This window comes from Anguilla rostrata, chromosome 9, assembly GCF_018555375.3.
Source record: "Anguilla rostrata isolate EN2019 chromosome 9, ASM1855537v3, whole genome shotgun sequence".
NCBI classification, from domain to species: domain Eukaryota; kingdom Metazoa; phylum Chordata; class Actinopteri; order Anguilliformes; family Anguillidae; genus Anguilla; species Anguilla rostrata.
Window position 1 is genome coordinate 48422618 of NC_057941.1, and position 13590 is coordinate 48436207.

At 44.9% G+C, this 13590-nt stretch overlaps 1 protein-coding gene across 8 annotated transcripts in view; it reads left to right on the forward strand.

Annotated features, from left to right (window-relative positions):
- Nucleotides 1–4704: 4704 nt before the first annotated feature.
- LOC135264013 (galactosylgalactosylxylosylprotein 3-beta-glucuronosyltransferase 1-like) overlaps nt 4705–13590 on the forward strand; it is a 55898-nt gene continuing 47012 nt past the window's right edge. For 5 of the 8 annotated variants that reach the window (XR_010332583.1, XR_010332580.1, XR_010332582.1 and 2 more), the window contains exon 1: nt 4706–5238. The gene's annotated coding sequence lies outside the window, so the exon portion shown is untranslated. Of the gene's footprint in view, nt 5239–13590 lie in introns of all 8 variants that reach the window. The other 3 variants (XR_010332584.1, XR_010332579.1, XR_010332581.1) reach the window with 3 other exon arrangements.

Below are 13590 nucleotides of genomic sequence, written 5' to 3' on the forward strand. Positions count from 1 at the left end.
CGGTCAGGTTAAGGTCGAGCGTTTGAGTGGGAGATCTGAAGCTGAGGTTACGGCAGAGATTAGAGAGAGACACAAGGCTGCTCAGATGACCTTATGTAATGACATAATCAGCAAACACCTGTTCTCCACGATTTGCTCTGTAACAGAATACACGCAATGCAATTACATGTTAATTTCTCAGTAGCTTATTAAGTACATGCACAAACTTTATAAAGAGCTGCCAAATTAGTTTTTAATTGCATGTTTCTTAATGCACATCTGCTGTAGGCTGTGAGGGTTCACTGTAATGTGCTGTTCAGTGAGCAGACGGTGTATACGACCTGTACCATGGGAAAGGATCATTGAGTTTTACATGTGGGTTCATACATCACTGTTGTCTTGGTGATGCAATGTCCATTCATCATTTCCTTTTTAACTCTGCTTTCCAGGTCTATCCACACATAATTTGCTGCTTTTGTTGTGTGATATTTTCTCCGTGCATGTCTTGTTCTACCTCCTTGCAGCTGCCGTGTTAATTTCATCACAGCAACGACAGCCTGGTGAAATCTTAGCCTTGATCTGTACAGCATCCTTCTTATCCTGCTCTCATCCACAGGCTTTTAATTGCTCATTGTCTGGAGCTGCTTCTAGTTAAATCTCTTTTTTTGTTATGGAGTCAAGCAAAGGGGTTGTGGTGAATTGCTCAGGTGAGATAACATTTATTTTGGCAATAGCCCGCGATATGTTGCCGAACGGTGACTTTCAGCAGGCTCTTCCAAGGCCGGGCTGATTACTTGCCTGGGTATTTGGTTGATTAAAATGTGAGAGCGCCTTTTAATTGCACATTAAGATTCCCTGCCGTAAGACATTTTTCTCCCAGGGGCTTGGGGAGATAAGTGAAAGGACGGTGAAACGGAGATAATCTCATCAAACTGTCATTTAGAAGAAGCGGTTTGCCCCCCCCTCCCCCACCGCAATCCACAGCTTTATATTGCACTGCTTTTAATTTGCTTTGACTATGTAGCAGCTTAACAGGTTCATTTAAGAAACAAGGCGGGTCCATTTATGTGACTTAGTGCTTCTAGCATCCCCAGTCACTGTTCCAGAATGAATTAATTCCTTGTCTTTTATTTATTTAACCTTTATTTAACCCCAGTCCCAGGTAGATACTCGTTCAGATTAGAATTTTTGTTTTTTAATGAAAGCCCTGGTCACACGATTTATGTTCGTTTACACAATACAGTAAAACGTTTTATGTGCTACTTTTGTCTGAGGTGAATAACCTGACAAAACCAGTGCATAGAAATGTATTTTATCTTGTTTTGTTTTATCCTCCTTTACTTTTCTATATATTTATGATTTTATAAATAAACTAAAAGCACAAAAAAATAATTACAGACTGCACTACATAAAAATAAACAATTTTCATAAAATGGTCAAAAAAAGTTCAATTGACAGTAAAAATGTACGTAGAAGATGCAGGTATGCAAACTGTATTTAAAACATTAACATTAGGTCTTTGATTGTTGTACCTGCGGATTTACCAGTTTACTATAAATTATTTCAAAGTAACCTTCAAGTAAGGCAGTACAGTTTTGTTCATAAATGATGGGGCCCAATTTCCTGACCATCTCATTGCTAGAAGTGTGGATAGCATAGAATCCTGGGAGGGTAAGTTGCATTTATTCATTGTTTTTCCATTCGAAGAGAGTCTGGAAGAAGATATTTTCATTCATCACCTTCCCTCCAGCTTTCAACGGCAAGTTTGAAACTCACAGAAAGGCCATGTGATGCAAATTATGCTCTCCAGGTACAAAGATAAATGCACATGCTACTTGTTGAGTTGAATAATTGTATTGTCAAGCTACAAGCTACCCTGACTTGTCAACATAAAAAATGAGTGTGCATTTTTCGTGTGTAGTACTTTCCAATAAACATCAGCAGTGAAGCGAAAAAGACATTTGGAAAAGTCACTCTATAATTCTGCTGAAGGGAGCAGATCAGTGCTGTTTATCTGTCTGAAATAGTTACGGATAACGCACAAATAAACAGAATCATCCCCCCTTCCCCAGTTTAAAAGCACTTCTTTACGTGAGGATCATAGTAAGGAGGTCAGGACAGTCAGGAATGGTTACTGCAGTAGTGTTCACAGAACAGGATCCCAAAAGAGCGACAGGAGAAAGAGCAGAGAGAGAATGTAAACCTAGAGCACCATGGTCTCTCTCTCTTTCCATCACAGAATTACTCATCATTTTATAGCTGAGCCACTTGGGTTTCATGTTATTGTATGTCCTCCTAAGGCCTGACAGTTCATTTTCTTTACCCCTGCAGGGGACATGAGACGCAGGTGTTAACCTTTAGAACCATATATTGTGCTAAGCTGAAAACTGCACTATAAGGGACATTCAATTAAAATGAAGAGAGCAAAATCCCAGGCTCCTGTTCTAATGGGGACTCAGCACTGTAGAGAACTGAAAGAGAGCCGGGTGTCGTAGCTGTAGATGTTTGGGGGCAAAATTACTTTTCCATCCCCATCCTTATCAGCCTCAGTAGCAAATTTCCATATTTTAATTTGAAAAACGTATTGAAATATGAAAATATCTTCAGTGCAAAAATAAAAACGACATAAAAAAAAAAAGCACTGACACATCCACACTGCGGTTGAGTGCGTTACCTGAGAAACACCGCGAGCGCAGTGACATCATCAGCCTGAGAAACACCGCGAGCGCAGTGACATCATCAGCCTGAGAGACACCGCGAGCGCAGTGACATCATCAGCCTGAGAGACACCGCGAGCGCAGTGACATCATCAGCCTGAGAGACACCGCGAGCGCAGTGACATCATCAGCCTGAGAGACGACCCGCGCGAGAAGCGAACCGAAGCTCGCCGTGAGGCGTGAACACCGAGGGGGAGATGAACGCTCTCTCGCCGGCGGGCGTGCGACACGTTAGCGTAGCGCCCGAACGGGCCGCTCAGACGGGAATTCGTTCCGGCACAGCCGTGCCTGAAATTAACCGCAGGACCAAACACAGCGCCGAAAAAGCTCGCCTGCCGCACACATTCAGGGAAAATATACTTCCCCTCACGCTCACAGGGAGAGAACGTGCTTTTCACGCGACTGCATAAAACTCAGACTGTTAACTGCTGTTCTTGTCCTCTTTATAATCGAGGGCAGCGAGGGACAGGCAGGAAGGCAATCTGAAGCGCTGGCTTCTGGAGGTGAGAAGAAAGAGTGGGAGAAAGGAGCTGAACACCCACAGCAGCTGTGAAAAGCTGCCTAACAGCGAGAGCAGACTACAGCTAACAGAGCTGTGTTAAAATGGATTATCATTTTCAATAGACACAGACGTGGCAAACAATGAAATCTCAAGAACACACGGTGGCCATTCAGCCTATCGAGGCTCAGTGTTCAGCTACAAACTACAGAGCATGCAGCACTGTGCTGGGCCTGGACTTAAACACTCTGTGCTGCATGACCCGTACAGTAAGATGCCCAGTGTTAATTCAACAATAGAGTACATATGAGTCCAATAGGCCCTGTGATAGACTGGCGACCTGTCCAAGGTGCAATCCTGCCTCTTGCCCAATGCGTGCTGGGATAGGCTCCAGGCTGGTGCTTCTTTCAAGTGCAGCTCCAGAAGAGGCCGATGTGCCTGTCAGCACACAGACGCTCCCCGAGGGGAGGTGGACTCTCCTCTCCAAAGCAAACGTTCGTAACCAGCAGGATCCACATCACTCCTGCCTCAAAACATAATAGCTGGTCCAACGCGAGACTGAGAATTGGATTCTTCATCATTTTGTTTCCTTTTCCCAGACGGTGCACAAATTATTTGTGAATTCGGAAGAATCCGGAGCTGGTCAAATCGCTTGCCGCGTTTCCTACTGTTTTGTGACGGTTGGTTGTGTAATAACTAACAGTTGGGCTCTAAATCACACGTCTGGGGATTTGTGTGCTACACTGACTTGATGGATCGGCTGACAGGCTGCCATACTTTGTCATCATCAAATTCATGTTCAATTCATATTTGTTCATGTCTCCGGTGTGTTGCGGATGACAGCCAATTTATTCATCCTGGGATCTTCTCGCAAGTCACAAAATACAGTTTGTTTGCTCAGAAATATGGTGCACTAGAAATATGGTGTGTGTGTGTGTGTGCGTGTGTATGTTTATGCACGTGTGCCTTTCTATAATTTGTGGACATGAAGATAATATTTTTTTATTAAGATGGATGCGTGTCACCATTTTCTAATATAATTTAAACAATATCCTCCTCTCTATAACAAATAAATAAATAAATAATGAGTGATTAAACCTTCCTGGCAGGACACACAGCGCATCTGTGGCTCAGGACATCTAGAGCTCAGATTGCTTGTGCAAGAAAACACAGAGTGATTAGTCAACCAAGTAGCTGGATTATTCTCAGTCAAAATGGCACATACCACCTCCAAAGAGGAGGGGAGATCCTTCTCCTGACCCAGAGATGGACAGGAGACCAAGCCTGAAGAGGGACACATCTCTCTCTCTCTTTCTCTCTTTTCCCTCCCCCTCCTTTTCCATCTCTCTCTTTTTCCCTTTTTGCCTTCTCCCCCTCTCCCCTCTCTCTCACTCTCTCTCTTTCTCCCACTGCCGGTCGCCCACCCCGCTTTCTGGCACAAGTGGTACGTGCCATTAACAATTCCATCCCTGTGAGGGGGTGGGTGGTCTGTGGCTGAGACAAGAGGCTACTTTAGCCCCATATAAATACATTCGCAGATGTCTTCCCTCACTCGCCGTGCTCTCCTCCCGCTAGCGCGGGCTACCGCTTAGCCGCCACATCGCTGGAGCAGACTGCAGCCCGCTCGCTTCCCTCTCTCTACGACGGCCGTGTGCACACGAGCGCGCCCGCGCGTGTGTCTGCGTGTGTGTGTCTGAGACACCGGGGAGAGACACAGAGACAGAGACAGAGACAGGGAGAGAGAGGTTTTGCATTAGTCCTGATTCTTCATTCTTCTGTTCTTTTTTTTTTTTTGGTTGGTTTTTTTTTCACTCCTCTCTCTCCTCCTGGCTGGGGACTTGAATGCGAGGGTCAGCGTCCACGCTGGGGGATAAAACCTGACAGGAAGCGGGGCTGCTTTGAATGCTGCCTGCGTTTCTCAGAGAGGAGAGGAAGAGAAACGGAGCGAAGCCAGCGGAGACCAGACGGGATTGTGGGAATGAATGGGAGTCCTCACGCAGCGTGCGCTGGGAATAGCTGTCCATCCCGGCTCTTCAGGTGAAGGTAATCTCCTTTCTTTGTGCACGGACGCCCGCTGTCTCCCGGTCCTGCAGGCTAATGGACAGGGAGCGCAGCCGCTGCCATGTGTCTAGTGTCTGTACTTAGCAGGAGGATTAAAGTGCAGAATCAGTATTCATGGAGAGTGTGGATTTACACTGTGACTGCAGGGCTCTGTAACGCTGGCTGTGTGTAGACGCGGTTTGCACAGAGTAGTGGCAGATCTGAGGGGCTGTGTGTGTGTGTGTGTGTGTGTGTGTGTGCGTGTGCGTGTGCGCATGCATGCAGTGCGTGTGTGTGGGTGTGTGAGAGCATGTGTCTGTATGCCTGTGCTTGTGCATTATTATGTGTATGTGTAAATGCGTATGCCTTTGTGTGTGTGTGTGTGTGTGTGTATGAATATGTGTATTCAAACATCAATTTATGCCAGAACCCTGTACTGAAATAAGCTCATAAGAGTAAGTGAACTCGTGGCTGTAGTGGAGTCACTCTTTCCACACTGACAGAAGCGCTGTGTGACGAGCTCCTCAGACTTTACCTCATCACTGTCCTGGAAAACTCCCTCCCATCCCCCTCCCTCCTCTGGAACAGTATTCCAGTTCAGGCCGTGAGCATGTGGTCATCCCTCACTTAATTCCCAAAAACCTCCCCTCCCACTGACCCCCTGAGGGCTAGAAAAAAGCTTTTATTCACATATTTTAGGTTTGGTAAAGCAAGGCCCAATGAACCCAGAAGACCTCGGCATGCTAATGCACCAGCCCACAGGGAGGTTAAACAGGGACCCCCTACCCCCCGTCCCATCCCTCTCTGCTTTGCAGCAGCAGCAGCAGAATATTCCAGCCTCTTGGCAGAAGGAGGCACTAATCTCAGCAGGTCCCAGAGTGCAGAACACAGCACAACTGACCTCCAATCAAGAAGGTGCGCTAGTGTCCATGGCCAGTGGATGTCTGTGTGTTTTGTGTGTGCACCTGCGTGAAGGGAGTCATTTCAGGGTAAAGTGTTAAGCAGGACCCCAAAGTGAGATCAGGGCCTCCCCACCTCTGTGACATGATCGAGCCACTGAGGCAGAACACTTCCCCACCTCTGTGACATCATCAAGCCACTGAGACAGAAACCTTCCCTACCTCTATGACATCATCAAGCTGCTGAGGCAGAACACTAGCTCGCTCTGTGAGAGCAGAACGCCGCTGTAAGAGCATCGCACATCCGTCAGCTGAACATGTAAACACTAGAACCATCCTAGTGACCTCTGCCAAAGTGATTTAGTGACATCCCTTTAGGGGGCAGTTGCGTGATGCTGTGAATATTTGGAGTGTTACGCGTTACTTTTGGGTGAGAGCTCTCCACTCGACATCATCACCACAGACAACACCCACCACACACAAGCTCTGAGCAAACACACCGACCAGACAACACAAGACACACACCACCACACACACACACCAGCATGTCAGTGGTGATCCTCAGGCTTCCTTCAACTCTCACAACATCCAGATGCAGCAACACAATCAGCTGTTTCCTTTAAAAAGATAAAAGAACACACATTTCCATGCTCTGTTTCTTCTTCTGAATACACAGCCGACATCTGCTTTCTGACATGTACACAGAATGTTCTGGAAGAGTTTGGACAAACACAAAAGCAGATTTTTGGCAGTGTTGCCCCATGCCCCACAGACACATTGCCCTGTCTGTTTACTGTCCCTGTGGGGGCATCCTTACCTTCAAGAGGAAATCTGTCCTACCCCCCCAACCCCACATCAGAAAAGCCTGCACCCCCAGGCCCTCAACACCGGCAGCCCTGTTCTGTTTGGGGTGCCAGTTGGAGCCCTCTAAATGCACCCCAAACCTGACCCAGCAGCCTGTCCTCTATCAGTTGCCAGGCAGAACAACAGTTCTTTTTCTTTTTTTAAACTCTTGCTTTTCTGCACTTGATGCTGTTTGCACTGGTTTTATTTTCAGTCATGTGACACAGCATTTATTTTTATTTCTTCCAGCCCTGTAGGGGTTCAGCTCTGTGTGTACTGGAGGGGGGAGGGGCCTATCATAACTGCACCTACCCTATCACAGCTGGAAGTAGGCATGGCTCACACACACACACACGGACGTACGCACAGACACACACACAGAGTCTCAGACACACACACAGGGACGCACGCATAAACACATACACACTCACACATGCACACTGTTAACTAACATGTTAGCTTTCAGCACAAGCTGTAATAAATGGCGGTAACAAAACTTGTTTTACACAGTAATTTAAATCATAAATTCATTTGCAGACTCTTTTACACATGTCATATAAAATTGTAATTAGGCTAAAGCTAACAAAACCTGAACTTCAAAATCACAAAATTAGCATATTTCAGATCTTTGCCATAAATGTGCGGAAAACTAAGAGTACGTATATATTTAGAAAAATGTTGAATAAAATGTGCTAAATTCTGCAACGCAAATAAAAATTATTTTATTTCCTGCATAACGCATTTGAGTGGAACTGGCTATATCTGGTGGTATTGAGTATTTTGTGACTTATTCACTGTATTGTTACTCAAGGAAAATAATTTAAAGAAAGTTGAGACCAGAAGTCAGTTTAAGTTTTCTGCCTCCTCAGTTTTCAGCACAGCAGTCGTCACTGACAAATGGTAATGTTGAGGCAGCTGGATTTGTTGTTGGGGAAAGGTAAAGCTTTAGCAAACTTTTTAGCAAACTTTATCTGACTGAATTCCTTCAGTCTCCCTCCAGTGTTTCAGCTCTTTGAAAGAAGCAGAACACAAAAAAGAAAAAAAGTGTTTCTTTGTACAAACAGATCCCACTGTTAGGTAGTTTCCTGATAAACTCTCAAAGGTAAGATCATTGTCTGTCATGATTCCTTGTTAACAAAGATCAACGTTTTTGAGAGCTCAGCTACAGCAGGCATGATGCAATTTCCTTCCGATAACATGAAAGCATTTCTTTCTGTCGTGGTTGTGAGGATTCAGGATGTTGTTCACTGAAGGCCCCAGGCTCAGTAGATTTTATGTCAGTGGGGACCGAGAGTGGGCCCTAGAGGTACATAAATCCACACACAGATAAATGTTCAGAGTCAATTCAAGTCTAACAGAGTTCATATGAGTCCAATAGGGATCACACTCTACCAGAGGAATATGTGCTTTATCAGTGTTGATTTAATGCAGAACATTTTACTGTTTAGGTAAAAGTACCCCAAATGCATAGCCAATAATGTTTAAAGACAAAGCATGTATTTCAGAAGGTAAAACTGAATTTTTGTTTAGAGGGTAATCAATAGTAAGAAAAAAATCAGTGTTAATGATTTGGTCATTTTGTCCATAAATGTCTTTTAATTTTCATGCATCAAAGGATTAATGTCCCAGCCATAAAAATAAATTAAACACGAAGCAGGCTGTATCATGGAGTGCTTTCACAGATTCTGAAATTACCTCCAATTTCTCTGTCCTCTGAGGTCTGTTGTGCCCTTGTGTACTGCATAAAAATATGCTTTTGTAAAGTTTATTAAAGCGAAGAAAATTAATTTGCTTACTTTTCTCAGAATTGTCCAAAAGAGCCCCTGCGACTACAAAACCTGCTCACATTTAATCACAGAACAAAAAAAAATGTTCAGAGACGACTTTTTCACGATGAGAAGGATTGTAAATGTAAGGATGGGCACGTTTCCCCGTGTTGTGGCATCCTGAGAGGGAATAATTCAGTATAAACCAGTCTTGGCTGAGATCGTTGTGGACAGAGAAACGTGAGCCAGAAGGTTCCAGAAGGCTTGGCGTTCAGTAGAGCAGGCCCCGGTCAGCTGTCTGCAAGGCCGGACTCAGCAGCCGAGAGCCCACGATTCCCCAGCCAAAGCCCGTCGATAGCTCCTGTCAAACCCCCGCTAAAATGCCTTCAGTCTCCCTGCAGATGGAGGTAGCATTTGGACTGTCAAGATGAGCCACGATTAGCTCGTGTGCGATAAAACAACAACATGACAAGGACTGATGGATCCGATCCAGTGAGCCCTTTGAAATGTGGTGAAACCTTGAGTTTAATTCACTGAAGAGTCTGTACAACTATTCTCCCTGGCATCCTCTGTAACAACAGGATGAGATAGGGAAGAAAGGACACCCCTCAACAGCTCTAATATTTGATTTACTATTTTTCTCTCAACAGTGTGGCCAAATTCTAATACTGGAAAAAAGTTAATTCTTAATACTTCATATAAAATCAGAGATCAGGGGTGGCGGTGGGTCACCACCCTGGGTTTCTAAATCACAGGGGACCCTCATGCGTGAACCCTGCAGTGGAGGACATCCTGATCGTGTGCAAAACGTAACACTTCCTGCTAACGTCACGTAATAGTGCACATTCACCTGTTCCCCTCAGTGAGATTAAACATTTACACCGCCTCACTGACCCCCTCCAGACTGATTTCAGGCACGCCGAGTCACCCCTGCTTTTTACGACGGATCCTTCTGTTTCTCCTCAGCTCTACTACACGACATCACACGATGAGAGGGACTTTATATATGGCGGTTTTAATGTTATTGATAGTTTTGGAGAGTAAAATAATGGAGGCTTGTCGGTCGAAAGGCGCTAATGTTTACGTGAGAACAGCTGGCTGTGCGTACGCAGTGATGCGGAGCGGAGAGGCGGAGTTTCGGGTCTGAAACCACGGCGATGATGGCGGCTGGTAGCGCTCGCGCGCTACTCCCCCCGCTCCACCACTCGTGTTCAGTCAGAGGCCGTCGCAGGAGGCAATTAAAAAATGATCGTCTGAAACGCCGCCAACGCGCTCCCCTCCGGTCGCCGTGCGGATGAGCGTGGACGGGAAAGCGAGACGCGGGGGAGGGGTGTGCGAGAGGTGGGGGCCGGTCGAAAAGAGGAGATGGATCCCGCGTTCTGTTTGCCGGGGTAAGGTTTTGTGGCGGACCCCCTTCCGTTCGTGAATAATCGCCCAGCGTCGGGCTAATGAGCTCAATAAAAAGTAAATCAATCCTGGAGGAGGGGGAGGCCAGCCAGCAGGGCAGCCTGGCGGAGGATGGGAATTATTGATGCGCTCTTCTGGAGATCAGAGAGAAACCCGCGTTTCCAGGAGCAGAATAACGAGGGAGAGCGGCAGCGGTCGGCAGGCCTTCTCACCTTCGGGGGTGGAAGCTGCCCCTGAGCACTGGGCTGAGGTCAGTTTGGGGTTTTCTGTGTGGCGGTTGCGGTTGGGATTTGGCGGCTGAGGTTGGGACTGGCTCTGTGTCAGTGCTGAGGGGAAACTTCTGCCTTGAGCTTTCACCTTCATCCCTGTTCCCCCACACAACACAAGCCTGGGCAGAAGAGAGGCTGCCTTCACACAGTAATGTGAGGAATCATAAGGTATATAGTCACACATAAGCATGAAAAGGTTTCTGGAAGCGAGAGCTCTGCTGGAGGCCTTTGATTGGTTAGTTTTTCAGGAAGCACTTGGAGTAGAATTATGGTTGGTTCGTTTCTGAGGAAGCTCATGGACCAGAACTATGATTGGTTAGTTTCTAAGTAAGCACTTGGCACAGAAATATGATTGGTTAGTTTCTAAGAAAGCACTTAAAGCACAAATATGATTGGTTAGTTTCTGAGGAAGCATAAATATGGGACTGGACCTTCAGCCATGATGATTGGTGGAGTGGTGAAGCCGCTCATCACTCTCCCCTTTGGCCGATGCTCAATGTGTGTCAGACTGATGCGCCAGCACTGGCTCAGCCAATCAAACGCTCCTAACTTCAGTGGGTTACTTTACAGAGGATCAAAGGGGAGTGGGTGCAAAGCACAGGCTCTAAGGCTTCCTGATTATGTGTCACCATGCGGAGGGCTTTCTGGGCAGAAAATAACTAGGATGGGTGAACAAGGACAACCTCACGCCTATAGATAGGGGCTGAGACTATGCTCACAGTGACTATTATTCTGATTCACTATTTCTATTGTTGTATAATATATATAAATATCTATTAAATATCTATCTATTATATATTATATATAATATATATGATATAATTATAAAGCTTTCTTTTGTTTACCACATTGGGTAATGTTCTAATTTTGACTGTAACTCAAGGAATGGCTTCTGTGGAAATATAAGAAACCTGATTTTACGCACAGTGTTCATTGGCATGTGTTCTCCTAGCCGCTGATTCTGATGTACCTGCACCTTCTTGTCTCGATTTACACAGTTCCTCATTACATTTAACCACATCAGTAATTCTCCTTTGCAATAATTAGCAATGCAGATATACAAATAATCAGCATGAAACCAGCTTAAGGTCTCTTACAAAAACAACACAGTCTTTACAGATGTATAAAACAACCCACTGAAATTTTCTGTGGTAACAATTTATGCAGTTATGAAAAGAGCAAAGAACTTGCCACTGTTCTTCATAATTACTAAACAGGATGGAAATAGATACGGATGCATGCACAGTAGATGTACACGAGCAGTTCATGAGGGGTCTTCTCTGCAGATTAATGCATGTTCTTGTCTGCACAAAGAAGACATGGTGAACACAACAGGACACAAACAGACAGTGTTGCTCAGTATACAAATCTGTAGGCTCCCGTATGGATATGGAAAGCATTGAAATACACTGTAACTATGTAGACTTTAAAAAAAAAAACATGTATTACATGTATTACAGTATCTGAAAGTGTCAATATTGCAGACACTTGCCTATTTGCCAATCATATTTGAAGTGTTGCAATATTTTTATATTTCAAGAGTACGGCAGTATTTTCAATTTTTACAAACAAATATACAGTGCATGACTGGTGTAGCTGTCAGAGTTAAGTGATGTGGAGAAGATCTGATCTGACATTGTTTTTGTATTCTGCCTTGCTGTTTATTTTGCGTCAATATATATCGTTTTTAAATCTGTTCTGGAAAATTCCATCCCAGCTTCTTCTTCTGCAACTCTAACCATACAAATCAAATTTATGAAATTAATAACTGCCGTCTGTTTCTTCTTCCTCAGTTGTTTTTGCACAATGTTTGCATGCCATTTTAATGAAACCCTTCAATCACTCTAAGAAGGAAACATCAGTTGTGTTTTTTTGTCCAGAACTCTGGCATTCCAGCTGATCTGGAAATATTATGAATTAGAAGAGATATCCTGTATCTTAGCCTTAAGTTACAAAGCATGTACTGTATCAGATGTTGCTATGATTGATGTGATTGAAGCATCAATAAGACTCATTTGCCAGGAAGAAATGTATTTTTGTAATACCGAGCTCTGCCCTTTTCCCCCACAAAGCCTTTGGGGTTTGATTTGGGTTTCAAGATAACTAATATTATTATTCATAACAACCAGCCATTTTCTGTTCTCTGTGGTCACTGTCGAATTAACCGGTTATTGTATTTGAAAATAATCTTGATTCTATTGCCAAAGCAGACATTTTGCTCAGGGCCGCAGCATCTGTGTTAAAGATGAAACCAGCCAGCTCAGTGCCACGAGCTGTCTGACAGAATATAATTAACTTGGCACATTCCATTTGGATTTTTTTTTCTTTTTGATCTCCAATCCCTCTTTGACTCTTTCTGTTAATAGGATAAGCGAGGACATTGGCAACAAAGGCGTGTGTGTGTGTGTGTGTGTGTGTGCGTGACTGACGGGGGTGGGGGGGGTGGGGGGGGGGGTTGGTTGGGGGCTGGAGAGTACCAAATATTTTTGAGAAAGAGAGAGATATGCACAGACAGAGAGAGAGAGAGAGAGAGGAGAGAGATAGATAGAAGGGGAGACAGAGGGGGGGAGAGAGAGGAGAGAGATAGATAGAGGGGGAGACAGAGAGAGAGAGGGGGGAGAGAGAGAGAGAGAGAGAGCACTGCAGGTGACCCAAAGCCCTCATTAGCAGTAGGTGTGAGGCCAGTGCAGGAAAGGGACCCCACTGCTCAGGCCCATATGTGAAGTCTTAAGCCCTTTTGATTAAGAGCCAGGGGTTCAGGGTTCTGTCCAGCAGCGTCTGAGCCACAGGCAGCGGGGAAAAGAGCCAACAGACCTGCCACACAGGAGGAGAGCACATTTTATTTCATTACCTCCCACCCCTCCCGTACCCCCATCTGTCAGAACAGCTCTGTCATCCATATTGGTGACATTTTCTGTGACTATTTATGTCTTTGTCCCGCGCTAAAATTTGGACCTGACACAGTGCTGCTCTTTTGACTGCAGGTGAAAGGAAAACCTCTTTTGGCTGAGTCTCATCATTATATATTCTTATGTGCAATTTTTTAAAAAACATTTATCTACTGTCATCATCTGGGATATTTTGAATTGAGCATGCAGTCAGTCACAAGGTAGAAGCTTCCGGCTAAATCACACAAACTGAAGAATTCTGTATGGGGGAAACTGCAACGTC